This window comes from Filicampus tigris, chromosome 13 (genome assembly GCF_054856515.1).
Source record: "Filicampus tigris isolate MCC_2025a chromosome 13, RoL_Ftig_1.0, whole genome shotgun sequence".
Lineage (NCBI taxonomy): Eukaryota > Metazoa > Chordata > Actinopteri > Syngnathiformes > Syngnathidae > Filicampus > Filicampus tigris.
Genome location: NC_141229.1, coordinates 19,568,732 through 19,587,622, shown reverse-complemented (window position 1 = coordinate 19,587,622; position 18,891 = coordinate 19,568,732). Strand labels below are relative to the sequence as shown.

The following is an 18,891-nucleotide window of genomic DNA, read 5'->3' as shown; positions in this document are numbered from 1 at the left end:
GCTTCATAGTTCAAGGGGGATTAAATTAAAGTAAAATATAAAGTCAATAGTGTTACTCAAAACAACTTTTCAGATTCGATCGCCCTGCTGACAGCACTTCCCCTCTGCCTGTGTGGAGCGCATTTTGGCCTGGCCGTTCAGACTGCAGCCGCATTGTAAAAAATCGGATACGTATCTGATTAAGGACCACATATGCAAAAAAAATCCGATCTGGGTCATATTTGCCTGCAGTGTGAACCTAGCTTACTTTAAAAGTCAGTAAAGCCGTCTTTATTGCAATTATTTCATTATAGGCATACAATGTTGCATCGGCTGTATTTATTTTTTAGCCCCTGTTTTTTTTTTTTTGTTTAACCTTAGGCTCAAGAGACTAAATTCATTGTTGTATGAAGTTAAAAGCATTTTATTCTTATGCATTTCTGGTTGTAAGAAATCATATGACATTGAAAGCCAAGGTATTAATCATTTGCTTAACACATTTCGGTATCTCAGTATTTTAAGAATCATTTCAACACCGCAGATCACAATCAAAATCTATTTTATTGGCCAAGTACAGCTGTGAGATACTAGTGAGCCAATTTACAAGTTATTCAAGGTAGGAGCCGTCATTTGGTCAATTTTTTATTTATTTATTTTTTGCTTTGACTTGTGGGGCCAAACTTGATATACGAGCACTATATGGTGGCAACTCACTTCACAAAAAGGACCATTAGCAAATGGTGATCAATTCAGCAAAAAAAAGAGATTTCAATTGGTTTAATGACACTGCCAGTTCACTGTCAAATTAAACATAAAACTAAGAGAATTAATGTTGTATATTTGAAACAACCCTATTGTTTTAATTTGAAAGTCGGCTTATTTTAACCCTCTCCAGGCAGGTGTTGCAGATTAGCAACAACTAATTGCTAATCCCATAAATAATACACATTCATATTATATGAGGCTTTTTTTTACTCACGGTTTCTACTAAATTATTACTAAAACTTGATTTGAGGCTGAGAGGCTTAATGGTTAACAAACAATACAAAACACTATTGCATGCTAACGCTTAGCATCAATTATCAGTTTCATAAGCATTTACCACATTAACCACAAATGGAGACACAACACATGTAGTCAGATAAATTAACAACCCAGATAGCAAAAGATGTTATCAATGTTGAATTAGGGTTAAGAAGGTTGATTTTTGGTTTTAGTTGAAGACTGATGTTTAATCAACGTTGGTTCAACAACATTTTGTCAGCATTGAAGTTTGTGATTCAAAGATGCTGTTGAATCTACATTGTATTTTGGTTGAATTAAAAAAATTGAAAGGTCAATGTTTAATTAATGTTGAATCTGTGTTATCTACGTTTGCCCTTCTCAATTTTTCCAGTTCAGCGGAGGGGGGTGGGAAGGGGGCATATTCTGAGGGGGACAGGCCTTTTTCAACCGCAAAAGGTGTGTGTACTGTAACTCTCTCTCGCTCTCATTCACTCTCGCTCTCCGTATATACATTTTATTTTATTTTTTAACCACTTTTTTCTGACTGATTTTTTGTTGTTGCCCTGAGCACGCTGGTGTTGGTCCTATTTCATGAAACGTTTTCATTTCTTAGCCCTTTCCACGCAATATTTTGATCTCTTCTAATACATTTTTGAATATTAAACATGTTTTCTGTCATAGGTTTTTAATACATTTGGGTAAGGGAAAAGCTAACACTTTGTAGTGGACTAAGCTAATATTTTTATACAGTGGTCTGGCATGGCTCAGTGGTAGAGTGGTCGTCTCCCAACCCAGAGGTTGTGGATTCGATCCCCAGCCATTGCGACCATGTTGAAGTATCATTGAGCAAGATACTGAACCACTGCTAGCTCCTGATGCTGGGTCATCAGTAGGGAGATGAAGAACAGTGTAAAGCGCTTTGAGTGCCCAAGGTAAAAAAGCGCTGTACACATTGATTCAATAAAAAATAAAAAAAAATCTACCAAAATGTGCATGTAGGTTCTGGTTTAGATGATGGTTGAATCAACATTTGATGTTGTGTGATATATGGTTGAAAAGCAAATGTTGACCCAACATTTGATCATCTTGCATTTTCTGTATAATTTGTACTTTAGGTTTCAATGTAGATTCAACATTTAAGCCAAACCATATTTCAACATTGATTCACCCATATCTTGCTATCTGGGAATTCTCACAGACATATATTCTTTATTGTCTACAAATAATAAAAATTTTAGAGCATCTTACTGTGTCCCTAACAGTAGAACAAGAAGTACTATTCTTCATTTGTTTCTGCATGCCTATATTATGCTGCAGGGTCACTGATAGTGTAGTGGTACACACGCCTGAGTTCTGTGCGGGCAGCGTGGGATCGATTCCCGCTCAGTGACGGTGTCTGTGTGTGCCCTGCAATGTTAAGCTGTAAAAGACTTTGGTTCATAGTCCAAACAGTAGGATAACAAAAATGCAATGTGCTAGGATTAACTATTAGCTAATTACAGTTAGCTAACAAGAAGGCTGTGATTTCTAAGTCATTGATGTCTGTAAACCATAAGACGCAATTAAAAAATGCTTACAAAAACTTAACAGAGAGATTCAATACAAAACAAAGACATTCTAGCATAGGCCTACTCCTTTATAAAATGTGGAGTTGTATAACACGACTCCTTATATGACTCATAGATCCTTTCAAGAAGATTGGCAGCATAGCAGTAAACAAAGCCATATAGCATAGCTTGCAGTTGCTTTATGGGCTGAATCTGTGTGAACAGATGGTATGTGCTAACAAGCTAGGCTAAATGTAGCGGCTTTTGGCATAGACCACCACTGATCTCTGATTTCCTGAATCCAGGCCTCTTAATTAAATGTAACATTTAATCTTCTCAGTGTGCAGTCCCTCATCTGCTGGGGAATAACATCCACAATGATGACCTTCTTGTCCTTGTAATTAGAGTCTTAGACTGACAGTAACAGTTATATTTACAGGAGGCGTCATGACTTAACCCACACCCTCTCGCCAATTTATCTCAGTTAACACACTGGCCTTTCATCAACGTACCTACAATATGCAAAAGGTGCACCAAAAATAAAATGTCCTTTTCAGACATTTCAAAGAAATATCGGTGTCCCCTGAATAGAGGGTATTGTAGCGCAGTTGCTTTAAATGTACATTATTTTATTTTGATAATTCACTAGCAATGAAGTGAAGTCTAAAATGGGTATTGTACTGTACCTTTATGTATCTTGGAATTCTGAGACACACCTCTACATTGTTACATAAACAATAAGAAACACATGCAGATTTGTGTCTACATTTTACAAGTGTAGTCACTTGTATTTAAATTTTCAATAACAAGGCAGTGATGTTTCCATATCGTTTACAAGGGCCTGACCAATTAATCGGCCGGACGATTTTCTTTGTTGTAAAGTTAACGCAACTAAACAAAAGCTATTTTATTCATTCATTTTTAATACATGTATATATATATATATATATATATATATATATATATATATATATATATATATAATTTTATTTTTTAAATTATTTGGACAATTAAAGAGTTATCGGAATTTTATTCTGACAAATATTGGAATCAGCATCTGCCTCAAAAAATCGACATCAGTTGGGCTGCATATTGGTGGTACATATCATGAAGTACCTTCTTTTGCAGGGTTTTGACCCAAGTCAACAAAAACAAGCCGTGATTGTCACTGTCAACCTTTTAGATGTCGACCAATGTTGCCTTCAAAGAACTCGCAACTGGATTTCAAATGAGTAATTTTCCACAAAACTGACAATTGTACTGACAATTTTGAATTTGAGAAAATGTTCTTACAGATTGTCGAAATGATTAATTCTCAAATAAGTGTGCTTGCGGCCAGCCAGTAAAAGTATACTATGCTCTATAAACTATGCCATGAAAAAGTATTGGCCCCTTCCTGGCAAATGAATAAATACAAATGAAACCAACCAGTTGAAAAGGTGATGAAGCCATTTCCTAGACATTGGAAGTTGAACCTAAGCTCAAGTCAAAGGTTTTATTCACAAATGGAGAAAACTGGGCACAGTGGGGAACCTTCCCAGGAGTGGTCGGCCAACCAAAATTACTCAAAGAGTGAAAGGGAAGACTCATACAGGAGGTTGTTTAAAAAAAAACAAAAAAAAACAGAAGGACATATAAAACTGTTGGCCCAACTGGCCTCTGTCAAGGCAGTGTTCATGACTTAATCAAAGGGGAAAAAAAGACACCGGCAAAAATGGCATCCATGGGAGAGTTCCCAGGCAAAAATCACTGATGACAAAAATCAACACAGAGGCATGTCTCACATCTGCCCAAAACAAAAGTATTTGGATGATTGCAAAGACTTTTAGAGAGAACTTGTGGACTGCGAAGAAAAAATGTTTTGGGAGGTGTGACCTGTTTCATCTGGTTTAATAATAACACAACATTAGATAAAGGGAACATCATGCTAACAGAAGAGGAAGTCAACCCTAACATATTTTTCTCAAGAATATGTTCCATGCAAGCCCACTAGTTGAAACAAGGCATTCTGATAAATATTGTGTTTGTGGAATAAGAGTTAATCCACCCGTTTTTAGCCATCTTTGCGGGCGGCATTTTGTCACTTCTGTCGACTGAAAATGACATCACTACTGCTCAGGGCTCAGGTAACGACCAATCACGGCTGACCTGTTTTCTGAAGCTGAGCCATGATTGATCAAAGCCACGACCTCTGAACTGTGAGGCGGACGTGCTAACCAGTCGACCACCGTGCCGCCCGATTACAAACTCTCCATTGGAAATCATTGTACTTTCATTGCTTATAACGTCCAAAAACAGTGATCAATTGGCACCAACATTTATGTGTACATCCTTACTAATGACCACTTCAACATATCAAAAGGATTAACCTCTCCGTGGCTGATTTATATGAGAATGAGGAAATGTGGAAGTGAGCAGAGCTACATAGATTTATGCTGGGGCGAGCGCACACTGCTTCCACCTTGATCGGAACATATACTTGAAAAAAAATGTGTTTGGGTTGATTTCCCCTTCAAAAGGCAGTTCAAAAAGCCTCTAATATAACTGTGTAAAAACAATTCTGCCGAGAAGATTGGACCAAAATTCCCCATGACCAGTTATCACAAAGGCTTACGTTTAATGTTTTAACGACACTGCATGTAACATTTTTACTGATAAACTGTGATAGATAACATTTCAAATAGTTTGAATTATGGTTTCAAACTTTAAAGGGAGGCAACCCATTTTTTAAATAAATGTTCTATGCACCTCCATTAGGTCTAATCACATCATTCTGATTAATATTGCATTCGTGGAATATAAATTAAGATGCAAAATCCACCCATAATCCCTATTACAGCAGTTGTCGCTTGCGCTGACACGGGAGTAGAAACAAGCCTAAAATAAGCCTTTCACCAAGTAGGCTGAAATGAATTTTGGCCACCTCGCGAGCACGTCACACGCAAGAGGGCCGATAGTGGGCCGGACTAAAATACACCTCTGGCCATGCTTAGTTAAGCCATTTTTTTAAATTTGTCGCCCAAAATCCCCCACCCGCCCCCGAAATGGGCATCCGGCCGGGCCGGAGGGTCCGACCGATTCGGCCCAGGGACGGACTCACCAGCTCTGGTCGTTACCATTATTACCATATTGAGCGTAATGTGTTGTGTAGAAGGCAAAGCAATGCGGAGAGTGACACTGTTGCAAATTATAGTGGCTCTTTTTATTAAAAAAGCTACTAACAACTTTTTCTTGTCATATTGGAGATGTCTAAGGACTCAGACTCCCCTTCAAGATTCAGTCAGAGCGTGGTATGTTTACCGCCTCTGCATCCAGACTGCAAGTCGATCATGCTTGCATGAAGCCGCTGCTGAATAGCGAGATCATTGCCACATTCTAATTGTAGCTGTGTGTGCGCAAGCGGCTCCACAGACAACCATAACCGGAATCGGTGTCTCCTCATTTCTGCACGGGAGCGACATTAGGGAATTAGCTCTCGAGTGCAGGTATTCCTCACTTCAGCCCTAGAGTAGAATGTAGTGCTCAGTCTGAAGCCTCAAGCATGAATTACAGCTTTTATAGTATCAAGATAAAAGTGCTTGAGTTGACAGAAAGTCCTTTCAAAGCTTGAATATGGCCATCTTGAATTTAGTGGTTTGAATACTGTCATTTTATAATTCAGCTTCAACACCTTTTTTTTTCTAATTTCACTCTGTTAAAAATGGCACAAATATGTGCAGGAAGTTGACAAATGGAACATTCATTCATTCATTCATTCATTATCCATACCGCTTATCCTCACAAGGGTCGCGGGCGTGCTGGAGCCTATCCCAGCTGTCTTTGGGCAGTAGGCGGGGGACACCCTGAATTGGTTGCCAGCCAATCGCAGGGCACACAGCGACAAACATCCGCACTCACAATCACACCTAGGGGCAATTTAGACAGTCCAATCAACTTACCATGCATGTTTTTGGAATGTGGGAGGAAACCGGAATACCCGGAGGAAACCCACGCAGGCACGGGGAGAACATGCAAGCTCCACACAGGGAGGCCGGAGCCAGGATCGAACCCACGACCTCTGACCTGTGAGGCAGACGTGCTAACCAGTCGACCACCGTGCCGCCACAAATGGAACATTTCATTGAATTTTGTTACATACAATGTGTGTCAGTAAAGTTCCATGTCTGGTCTCACATAAAAAAAAAATACTGTATTTTAAATTCCACCAACAAATGTAAAGGGGTAACGAAAACCAGTTTGAGATGGGAAATCCATTATGATTTTAAAAGATGACTATAACAAGTCGATGATGGTGTAGTGGTGCACACGCCTGAGTTGTGCATGGGCAGCGTAGGATGGGCGTGGGATCCCGCTCAGTGACGGTGTCTGTGTGTGCCATGCGACTGGCTGGCGACCAGTTCAGGTTGTAGTCTGCCTTTCTCCCATAGTCAGCTGGGATAGGCTCCAGCACCTCCCGCGACCCTGTACAGTATAGGTGGTGTGGAAGATGGATGGAAGATGATTATAACCCTTCTAAAATCAGAAAAGATCTGACTGATTGTTTTCCCGTTCATATACCCAAACAATTTACAATGTTGTACACCTATAATGTCTTAATTTACAACAAAGAAAAATACATCAAAACATTGATTGCTTCCTAATGTATGATATGTACAGTATAAGTTAAATACAGTCATTTAGCAGGTCAGTCATTCAATCACTGAATAACTAACAATAATTAATCTGGACTTTTTTACGAGCAATGCAACTCGTGAAGAGGAATTGACCGGGATGTGACTACTTACATAAAAAAAGAAGAAAAAAAACATAGTGCAACATAAATCAACTATAAAGCTTAAAACTAGTACAGACAAAATGTTGCCGCATTCCATATTCATGGACAGGCAAAAAAACTAAATATCAAAGATGCATATTCTGTTTTGATAGCACAACACTAACGCTTTGGCGTTCACAAAAAAGTAAGCTTCATGAAAATCAAATAAGGCTTTTAGTTTAACATAACACAATATTATGGCATTGCTAAAATGAAAAATACAATGGTGGCCTAAGACTTTTGTACAGTGTCATGTATATATACTTTCGTATATAACATATCATAAATAGCATAACTTTTGCAAAATGATTGATGTGAATTAGTGTGTAGTTGAAATTTAGCAACGCCTGGCCTTTTCCAAACATTTTCAACTCTTGATTGATTTGTGAAGGAAACTTAAAAAAACTATAAAGACAACAGACATGTTTACACTATGCAATTATTTGTAATTTTAGGTGTACTTAAGTGTGAACTTAACAACAGCCACCAAGCGCCAACTAGATTAATCCTGCCTTGGCAGAGAGAGGCCATCTATTTAGAGGCACTGTGGTTTAACAACAGACCATTAGAGAAAGGGAAACTATTAGTTAGGAATTGATGTGCAGATATAGTACTCTATACTGTTTACTCTGTGTCCAAAAATGTGTTAATTGTAACACTGATTGTCTCAATGTTTCAAATTACTCAAACTTGTTCTAATTATTGAATGTCAGGCTTTACACTGTCAATGGCTAAAAAAATATGCTTGCAGTTTGACCTAAAAACCTAATAATTAATTATGTTGGGGAAAAAAACCCCACAAAAAAACACCTCACAAACAAGAATTCAGAGCTCAAACAAAAACTAGAAAAATAAAACCGGGAACAGCCTCCTGAAATGAATTGTCTTGACTGTTGAGGAAACTGTGCAATATTTGTGTCCACAAAATCAATTCAGATGTCACAATGACAGTCAAACTCCCATACAAGGCACATTTTAGCTAACAAACATGGTCACCAGCATTCTTGCTCACATCTATACTATCTCTTCTCTCTGGTTCTGTTTATTCAGCCCTCTGTCTTTCAGCAGTGGAATAAATTGAATTAGAGCTCCACCATCCACTCTGCAGGATCCTGCAAGCCTCTGTCAGATAGTTAAAGAGAGAGTAAAGGAAAGCTGCTGCTGAAAGCTGAGATAAACAGAGGGCAAGAAGAAAGACGCTGTAATAAAAATCCCCCAGCCCCTATAAAGAACAGGCTTAACAGCCTCGACTCTACTTCCTTGTACTATAGGCCTGATAACAGTCAACACGTTTGTCTTTCCTGAGGTAGGGTGGGGGAGAACTATAGACAAAAAAGATGGTATACAGTAAACTAAGTGACTGAGGTCTGCTGCTAACAGAAAAAAAACTTATAGTATAATATAGTTAGTATAAAAAACCATAAACTCATTTGACAATGTTACCCTTAGAAAAAAACTGTGTTGCTTCTGCTAACAACCATGGCTAAACTTCGCTTCTCCCAGATACACAAAAATCTCTTAGTTGAGAGGTATCACAGGTAACATACTTTCTCAACACCAATTACTATTTTCTTATAAGGGTTTTGGTGCCGGCTTGTGGCATCTAAGATCATTACAGAGAAAGCAAGAAAAGAGCAAATAGGTGAGTTTTTCATCAAATAGCTGAGGAGATGTTCCATCCATCCATCCATTATCTGTACCGCTTCTCCTCACAAGGGTCGCGGGGCGTGCTGGAGCCTATCCCAGCTGTCTTTGGGCAGTAGGCGGGGGACACCCTGAACAGGTTGCCAGCCAATCGCAGGGCACACAGAGACATCCGCACTCACAATCACACCTAGGGGCAATTTAGAGTATCCAATCAACTTACCATGCATGTTTTTGGAATGTGGGAGGAAACCGGAGTGCCCGGAGAAAACCCACGCAGGCACGGGGAGAACATGCAAACTCCACACAGGGAGGCCGGAGCCGGGATCGAACCCACGACCTCTGAACTGTGAGGCGGACGTGCTAACCAGTCGACCACCGTGCCGCCAGGAGATGTTCCACAAGAAATAAATGTGAAAAGGTGAATTTGTGAAGAATGATCTGCGAATAGGCGGCGTTTCACTGTAAATGAGCTCAAGAGACATCTGGAAAACGTCTCCCTTCCCTACTCATGACATATTTTTGAAGCCGCGTATATTATTAGAATAATTGTACATACGTTATCCCATATTTATTCTCAAAGTATTGGAGCATTTAAGCATTTATTATGCAGTATAACCTTGTTTGTATCATGTAAGTTGAAATTGTTTGCAAAGAGAGTGTGAGAAGGATGCAGCTGACTTTTCTGCGAAGCAGGAACGGTGCTCTTATCATAGAGCATCCCGTGGTTGGACGCTGAGGCCTTGGAACAAGCTGTAACAATGTCTCCATGACCGCTGATGTATGTAACACACGGTAAACCCTCACGTTCTTGACACAGCATCGTAAAAACACTTACATTGTCAATCATCACTCTTGTACTTGAAAGAAGATTAAGGCAGCAAAGGCGTGCTCAATGTTTATCCGCATTTGTCACTTCCCGCTCAGCTCATGCTGACTTGCTAGCTAGCAGCCAATCAGAGTGACCAAATCAACAGGCTGAAAGCCCACCAGACGCTTTCTGACGGGGTCTGATGCTACGACGGTGGTCACTACACCAATCAGACGGTGCAATCCGACGCCCCGATGCTTCCTGACCTCCGACGTCGGATTTGTGTATCTAGGCCTTAAATGATCCTGGACTGGACATCGGCCCGCCCGTTGGGGTCTGATGGTTGACGGCATTCCGAAGGAGGGAAGACAATGGTGGTAAGTTTAATTTCATTCAGAGAGAAAAGCGAATGACTGGCGATCATTGCGTGTGGTAAAGCCCTGTGAATGCTTGCCAATGGCGGGTAATGAATGACACACACAAATAGGACACTTCAATCAATAAAAAATTAGTAAAAATCACCACTTCTTCACATGCTCTCACTTTCTTTCTAATGCCAGAGAGCATTTGCATAATGATTTCTGATCCATGGACCATTAACACCATTATGAGTGGTTCATGCGCATATACTGTTTTATTACCTTGACCAATCAATACAAGTTATTTGTCCAGGACAAACTAGTACGATTGGTGTACAGCAAGTAATTGCTGAATACCAATTAAAAATGGGACAAATTCAGGGGATAAAGTTAAATTTGATTTTGAAACAAACAAACAAACAAAAAACCATACAATACACAGTGTTTAAAGTGTACCTCCGGCAACCCATTTTGTGGTACTGATGGGGAAATTGAGCAATATACTCTCTGGAAAATGGCAAGACTGACTCAGATTCATCGGAATCTGACCAAGAAAATGCCGCATTGTATTGGGGAGACAGCCTGGGCAAGCGTTCAATGCCACTGAAAGCTGCTCCCCTTCTTGCAGGCAAGTATAGCTGCGCACGTGAGCTGCCATGGCGTCTTGACAAATAAGTTGTATTTGTCTTGTATGTTCTATGTAGCCCCACTTGTCTAAACACGGCATTCTAATTAATATTACGTTTGTGGAAATATGAGTTAAGCAATAAAATCCACCCATTTTTGTCCATCTCAGGGGGCGGCCATTTTGTCACTTTCTGTCGACTGAAAATGACATCATAGTTGTTTAGGGCTCAGGTAACGACCAATCATGGCTCACCTGTTTTCTGAAGCTAGGCCATGATTGGTTATTTTAGTGTCAGAAGTGAGATTTCCTATCAAATTCTGAGATTGTACTGGATAGTTTGAGTTTGAATACAATAGACAACAGTAGTGTCTAGAGGTGGCCCAGTCCTGGTGCCAGTGTGGGACGGTGATGGAGTGACGTCTTGGTGTGCAACCTGCGGATGGTGTTGCTGGATGTGAGGCGTGCTCGCATCGTCACGAGTTGCTTGAAGCTTCAAAGCTGCTAGAATTATTGACCCTTTGTGACTATTGCGCTTAAATGTATTGAAAATATTGTAACAGAATCCTGAAAATTTCAGAGGAGACCATGCATGCAGCTGCTGTCATGGCAGGAACCAGCCACAAGGCTGAAACAAGTTCTTTACATTCGGATGATGGAGGTAACAGTGTGACCGAATTACAGTCACAAAGTAGGGAACTCAGTCGAAAATATGAGCCAGTAAAATCACGTCTAGCTAATTTGGGTAATGTTCAGCCAAGGTCAATTGTTCACATTAGAAGGGACAAACACATTATACCTTTATGTGGTGAAAATGGGAAAGATGTTAACACTGTTGACGGGTTTGTAGAGGAAGTTGAGCGGGCAATAAGAACAAGGGGTCTGTAAGGGGAACACCAAACAGACTTAATTATTTCACTGTTAAAAGGTTCAAACTTAGAGGAGGCCAAACTTTGCATGCCGGGGCAATCCAAGCAGCCCAGTGGTGTGTTTTCATATTTGCATGAAGCCTTTCGAGAAAAACGCACTACACCTACAGTAACTCCTAAATGCTTTCTATGGAGAAGATTTGCATGAATTTTCACAGCTGCTCAATTTGGCCATCGAACAGTTTCCTAACGTGGTAGCCGATGCTCAGTTAGCTCTTATAGATCAGTTCATTGAGGGAATGCGAGACTCCACCCTTGGGCGTGAACTGCGTAGGCCCATCAGAGAGAGACCAAAGAGCAGTCTATTTGATGTAAGAGATGAGGCAATAATGTGGACCCTCGAAGACCAATCACACACGACTAGTGTGACAAGGAACAGAAACCGAGATAGTAACCAAAAAGATATGACTTCAGCGGCAAAAGACCAGTAATGTTCAAACTGACTTGCATGTGACCCTGCAGGAAGTAGTTCCTCAACAGGGAATGGCTATTGGTGTGTTATCTAATGCGGTCTGTGGACTTATCATGACGAATACCATTTCCGAGGGTGGTTTTAGGGGAGGCAGACCTAAAGTTCAACCAAGGTACACAAATGAGGAGCAACAAATCTGTCTGCGGTGTGAAGGGGTGGGACATATAACAAGGCAGTGCCTGGTGCCACACAAACCCTTCTATCAAACTCCTACTGTGCCCAGCCAGTATGCTACAGTACTCTTGCTACACACTAAAAATAAAGATCTCTTTGGAATAATTAATGAACAGCCAACTTCACTGTTCCTGGTAATATATTTGATTAATGTGTCATACGGAAAATTCAAGAAGATATATGATATTGTCCTCTTCAACTACAAATTAGTCACTGGTTATCTTATTGTTTTTAAATAAGCTAGGCTAAGTAGGTGCAAGAAATTTGTCATGTGCAGTTGTGCACGATACTACAGACTGCACTCGGGGCGGGGTTCCGGAGGTGTCGCTGCAGTGTCTATGGAGCTTTTATATATATACAGACCCGGCCGGACTGCCCATTTTTGGCGCGGAGGGGTCGGGGATGACAAATTTAAAAAATGGCTGGACTAAGCATGGCCGGAAGTGGATTTTAGTCCGACCCACTAATCGACCCTCATGTGTGTGACGTGCTCGCGAGGCGGCCAAATTTGATCTCAGACTACTCTGTGAAAGGCTACTTTTTAGGCTTCTTTCAAACAAATTGTGTCCGGGAGGAAAATCAAGCTGCGCGCAGCACTCAAGTATATAACACTGGCAAATCATGCACTTTCCTACTTCTGGAAATATAAATACGCCATAGCAAACCTGTTGTGTAGTGGTTTGCTGGCATGCTTTTATTTTGAAGGCAAGGAAGTGTAAAGGAGGGTAGTGTGGAAAATAGGTAACTTGTTGCTTGCAGTCTTGTCGTCTGTTGGACAAATAAATGATACAATACGACAAAACCAACCCCATGGCTCGCAATGGAAGTAAGTACACGCAAATGGGTTGTTCTGTCTTTCACAACTTAATAACTTGGAGAAGTCTCGGAGCTCAGCTTTTTTTTATTGCATAAACGGCATTCATTCACAGACAAGTTGAATCACTGATAATTAATTTGAAATAATAATTTGAAATGATATCACTCCACGCACGTCGCGGTGCACTGAGGAAATCACAGGGCAAATAATTACGCCTGGAAAAGTAGGTCCATACACTACATGGGTAAGTAAGTACGTGGTTAAGTGGCGCGTTTGAAGCGTGTCCGAAGCGGGTTTGAATAGTAAGTTAGCCAGCTAATTGTCTTGAAATAAACCTCTTCTGTTTGCATCCCTCCCGTGGGGGCATCGTGCACGTTTTTTTTTTCTTTTTGTAGGGGGGGCCGACAACGTTTACGGATATGGCCGGGGGGTCGCAGCCGGAAGGGTATACCCAGGTCAAGGGTGGAGGGTCGCGGCCGGACGTGCAAAAAAAGAGTCAAGTGCCCAGCTCTGATTGACTTACCTTAACTAGAATGTCGTAGTGTATTTTATCCAAAGGTAAAATCCTGCACTTTAAAACGCTTGTCGTCGTCATCATTGTGAAAGTGAACGTAAAAATGGCCGCGTCTTCTTCTTTGCCTCCTCCTTCTTCTTCTTCCCTTTGTTGTCTCTTACTTCATTTAAAAACAAAGAAAAAGCAGAAGAAGAAGAACGGCCACCGAGTGAATTATGCCTTAACTTTCACTCAATAGCATCAAACATCCTTTGGATAAAATGCAACATGGGATTGTAGTTAAGATAAGCTGTTTTAAGACAACACTAACAAACACTTTCACACTTTATTTGGCGATGTCTAAGTCGTCCGTGCCGCTGGCCTGCCGGGAGCGCACTGTGCTCACGACTATAAACACAGCTGTTGTACTGTACTATCCGATTTCAACAAAACTTTATTAGAGTAAACACATCATTACAAATACGGATGAGAAAGTATCCAGCTTGACTCTGACTAAATCAACGGCACATTTGAATAGTGGACGAGACTAGCGAGAGGCTGCGATGGCGCAGCCCCCTCTCATTAATATGCGCACGTCCTGTATAAAAGGCCGTGCAGAATTTCTTTCGCTCTCTCTCCTGGGAAAAAAGACTTTCCCTCTCCTAAAAGCAAACACTCACTCTCCTGAAAATAATCTTTTTTTTTTTAGGAACTCTTCTCAAGACTCTGGCAAAACGCTTCCAAACTTACTCTCTTGAGAATCTCTCGTGAACCTTCTACACCTTTTTTTTAGAGTGGCTTTAGTAGCTCTTCTTTGTCACCAGCCACCCTCTGACCCGTCTCGGGTCAGAACATTTGCTTCTTTTTGTTTTGAGTCGCCCATCGACCAACCACGGCACACGTGGGGACCTTCAAATCTTTGTTGGCCCTATCAAGGTTCTAGCCTCCACCGAGCCAGCACAGCGCGGCCGATTCCTCAAAAAAAAGGTGCGCCCCTTCCCTCAAAACGGGAATCACAGCGTGTGTGCAAAAAGCCGACGCGCTCGTACGAGCAGTGTCTGGGCGCCTGAAACGGGTAGCCCCACCTGTTCCGAACCACACTGCGTGCTAATCCGCAGAACCCCGTGGCCGTTGCGATCAATTTTCCTTGGTTGAACTTTTTTTTCATTTCTGGACTAGACTTTTTCTTCTCCTTCTGGCTCCCCTGTGACGTCATCCTCCGTGGCAAAATCTTCCTCCCCTTTCCTCGCTGGGCGACAACAACCCACACTCGTAAGTGCAGTTTGCAATCTCCTACGGGCCAGACGATTGGCGCATAATTAACTTGGGAATCAAGTAGAGCTTGGTATAAGTCAGCTGATTTTGGCCTGGTACGCTAGCTCACTGCTCATTACACGTGCACGCACGCACACCCACACACACGCACAACACACACACACACACACACCCACACACACACATGCACACACACACACACATCGTCCGGTCCCCCATAGGCCCTTCCTCACAAACCTCTTTGATATTTGCTTTCTTCATTTATTTCGACTTGTCTTAGAATAGGATTTCTTTATTGTGTTTCTATTTCTGTTTCTGAACACTGTAGTGTGTTTCGTTTGGATTTCAATAGCTGTAGAAAATAAATCATTGTCATATACAGAAATCTAGCGTGAATTGTGTGTGTTTGAGTCAAAGTTTCAATCACTTATCTGGTAAATCGGAGTTCCAGATTTTTAATGTAATGCCTTCATATATTAAGACTGAATTACGAGGACGGAGAGGAGAGAATGCAGCACGCAGCTCGTTGTTGCTGCAAAGCAAACTAGTTTGGAAATTAAATTAAATGCATCGTCTAGTCATCTCGGTCCCTTTATGGTTGTAGCAGGCACGATATCCATTGTTGTCGCTGTCTTTTTGAAGTGACGCCCCCGACTTGTTTCAAAACAACTTGTGTCCACGAGTATATTCAAGATGCGTGCAGCACTTACTCAAGGATGACACTGGCACATCAAGGTGGAGTTCATGCACTTCGTCTTCCCTACTTCCGGAAATATGCCGTAGCAAACCTGCTGTGTACAGTGGTTTGCTGGTATGCTTTTATTTTGAAGACCGTGAAGAACGGGAAGTCTGCAAAATAAATAAGTAACTTGTTGACTGTGACTTCTGGCCGTCTGTTGGACCCAAATAATTATACAATACGACAAAACCAACCCCGGGGCTTGCAATGGAAGTAAAAACACGCAGTTGGGTAAGTAGTAAAGTACTAGTGGTGCATTTTGAAGTGTGTCCACAGCGGGTTTGAATAGTAAATTTGCCAGCTAGTGATCCTTAAAAAGCCTCTGCCGTTCGCATCGCTCCCGCGGCAGCGTCAATCACGGACACCTTTTTTTTTGGGGGGGGGGGGGTGCCCGGGGGCGGAACGGGGCGGGGGGTGATAATTCTTATGAATAAGGGCAAGGGGTCGATGCCGGAAGGGTACCCAAGTCAAGGATGGAGGGTCGCGGCCGGACCGGCAAAAAAGGGTCAACTGCCTAGCTCTGCAAATAGCTCTGTCCCATGGTGACACCCACACAATATTTTAAAGAAACATATTACTTTCACATGCAAGTCATTAGTAATATGTAATATATTACTATATTACATCTGGAAGTAACTTGCAAATACTGCATATATATATATATATATATATATATATATATATATATATATATATATATATATATATATATATATATATATATATATATATATATGTATATATATATATATATATATGTACATATGGGTGGGGCCTGGCAAAGTCAGGGTGGACCTGAATGTTTTTTTTTCACTGAGCAGAATCCTCCTATCCCGACACATCGTATATTCAAATTAAATGACAAACTGAATAATATGAAGTTCAGACCTTCCTTAGACAACCACAATTATGCCATTCTTAATATATATATATATATATATATATATATATATATATATATATATATATATATATATATATATGTATATATATATATATATATATATATATATATATATATATTTATATATAATGTGTAAGTGAGTTGACTTGTTAACTTACACACGCACACAAAAAGACCATTGCACACGCACAAAACGTCAAAAAGCAATGGTTCACTTTAAACATTAATATTTTACGAACATCATGTATTTTGCTGTCGATGCTGTTCATGCGCGTTCATATTTTTGCACCAGTGAGACGTTAACCTTTCTTTTTCGCACTGCACATTACATTACAATACGACACACAAATATGCCACAAACACAGCCTTTGCCCGCCCCTCTCGGGATGGAGGCAGGTACAAAAATGTGACGCACAACATAAGGTGCGGGTTTTGTCTTATTTTCTGAAGGATTGACTAATCAGATATTGGCTCCAAGTCTCATCCGTGTCCATTTAAGTCACACACAGCTCCTCTTACACGCGCGCGTAGTTTGCTCACCCTAGGCAGCTGGTGGAATTGAGCCTGAGCGCACTGACATCCGGCCAAGGATTACGCGCGCGCGCACGCACGCACACACAGCGCACACGCACTCTCCACCTGTATAACTTGCACTCGACTCATATTGTGACCTTGGTATGTACTCATCTCCGAGAGTAACCTATACACCCCACCCAGCACATCGTCCTATGGTGACACCCAACGTACCAGAAAGAGCTGGTAACTCTTCTTCAGCGCCAGTAACCATTCCATCACTGAAATCTTGCACTCAAATGAATACACGATGAGCGAGGATGACATCCTTGTACGGATCCATGGAAGTCAAACTGCACATTGAAATAATATATGGAAAAAAAAACTTTACCTCCTTTCCTGTCCGTACAACCTTTGTTGGTTTCCTTCGATGCCCAAGCGTCAGGGCTCCGTTATGTCTTCAAATCCCATCATTACAATTCAGTCACAGTCGTAACTCCACAACGTAGGTTCCAAACGGCAGAATTAGGGCCGTTCAGTATGTGCAGGGGTAAACCTATGAATATCCCTCGAGGTGGATGTAAATCCCGTCTCGGTTTAGACTTCAGTCTTCCAGAGGGGTGCGTCCATTCTGCATTCACACAGCAGTCGACGGCGTCCTTCTTCTCGCCTCCGTCTCTTCTGCTCTCTCTCCCCGTTTTTTTCTCCGCAATTCATCCCTCCATTCGCAAGGTTAGTAAAGAATCCCATTCGTGAGAACTTGACACGGAGCCTCTCTCCTCCCTTTTTACCCTTGCCTCTTGCACCCCGTCCCACCAGTGCTTGCTTCCCCCACCCCACCTACCCCCCGCCGGTCGCTATCCTCGCGCAGGTGACCCACGAAGAATTCCTCTACATGAGACCAATATCCCAAGCAAGACGCATTCCAAAAACTAGCTCAGGTGTGTGGTTAGGAAAAGAAAATGATACGCGCCTAAGGATGTCAAAAGTGCAACCTTTTCAACAAGACATTTTAATTTACTTTCCAGTCGCAAGATGCTCTCTCCTTTTCTCTCTCATCGTAGCTGTGAATCTGTGTCAAATCAGCATTGTGTCTCCACTGTAGTCCGCGGGAGGAAAATAAAAACAACAATAATAAAATGGTGTGGAGAAAAAATATTTTGTGCAAAGGTTACAATGAAGTTCTGGTTAGGGTTTCCCCGGCGGCCACAGACAAGTGAATAACAGAACTCGGCTGGTCCTCGTTCCGGGGTGATGGCTTCTCTTGCAGTTAATCCACACAGTGCATTGGGTAACAGCAGTAAAACCACGGCACTCAGTGAAGTCCACTTCCGGTTGTTTTCTCTTCAAAATAAAATATTTGACGGAAGGTTCAAAATGAAAATGAGGAGAAAGGAGTTGAATTAGAGGGATAGTGATATATATATATATATATATATATATATATATATATATATATATATATATATATATATATATATATATATATATATATATATATATATTAGGGCTGTCAAACGATTACAAATTTTAATTGAGTTAATCACATCTTAAAAAAATAATTGATCGTAATTAATATCAATTGCAATTCGAAGTATCTCCAAAATATGCCATATTTTTCTGTAAATGTTGGAATGGAAAGATAAAAGACACAAGACGGATATACTGTATACATTCAACATACTGCTCATATGTAATGTATTTTTTTTATTACAACAACAAATCCCATTGGTATCATCATGTCGTGTGTTCCTCCTTTAATCACAAAACAAGACAGCCCTCTTCTCTACTC

General features: G+C 41.0%; 1 protein-coding gene across 3 annotated transcripts in view; it reads right to left on the bottom strand.

Annotated features, from left to right (window-relative positions):
* lrfn5a (leucine rich repeat and fibronectin type III domain containing 5a) overlaps positions 1-18,387 on the bottom strand; it is a 157,231-nt gene extending 138,844 nt beyond the window's left edge. For 2 of the 3 annotated variants that reach the window (XM_086049974.1, XM_086049976.1), the window contains exon 1: positions 17,491-18,387. The gene's annotated coding sequence lies outside the window, so the exon portion shown is untranslated. Of the gene's footprint in view, positions 1-17,333; positions 17,453-17,490 lie in introns of those variants that run through there. The other variant, XM_086049975.1, reaches the window with a different exon arrangement.
* Between the last annotated feature and the right edge of the window lie 504 nt (positions 18,388-18,891).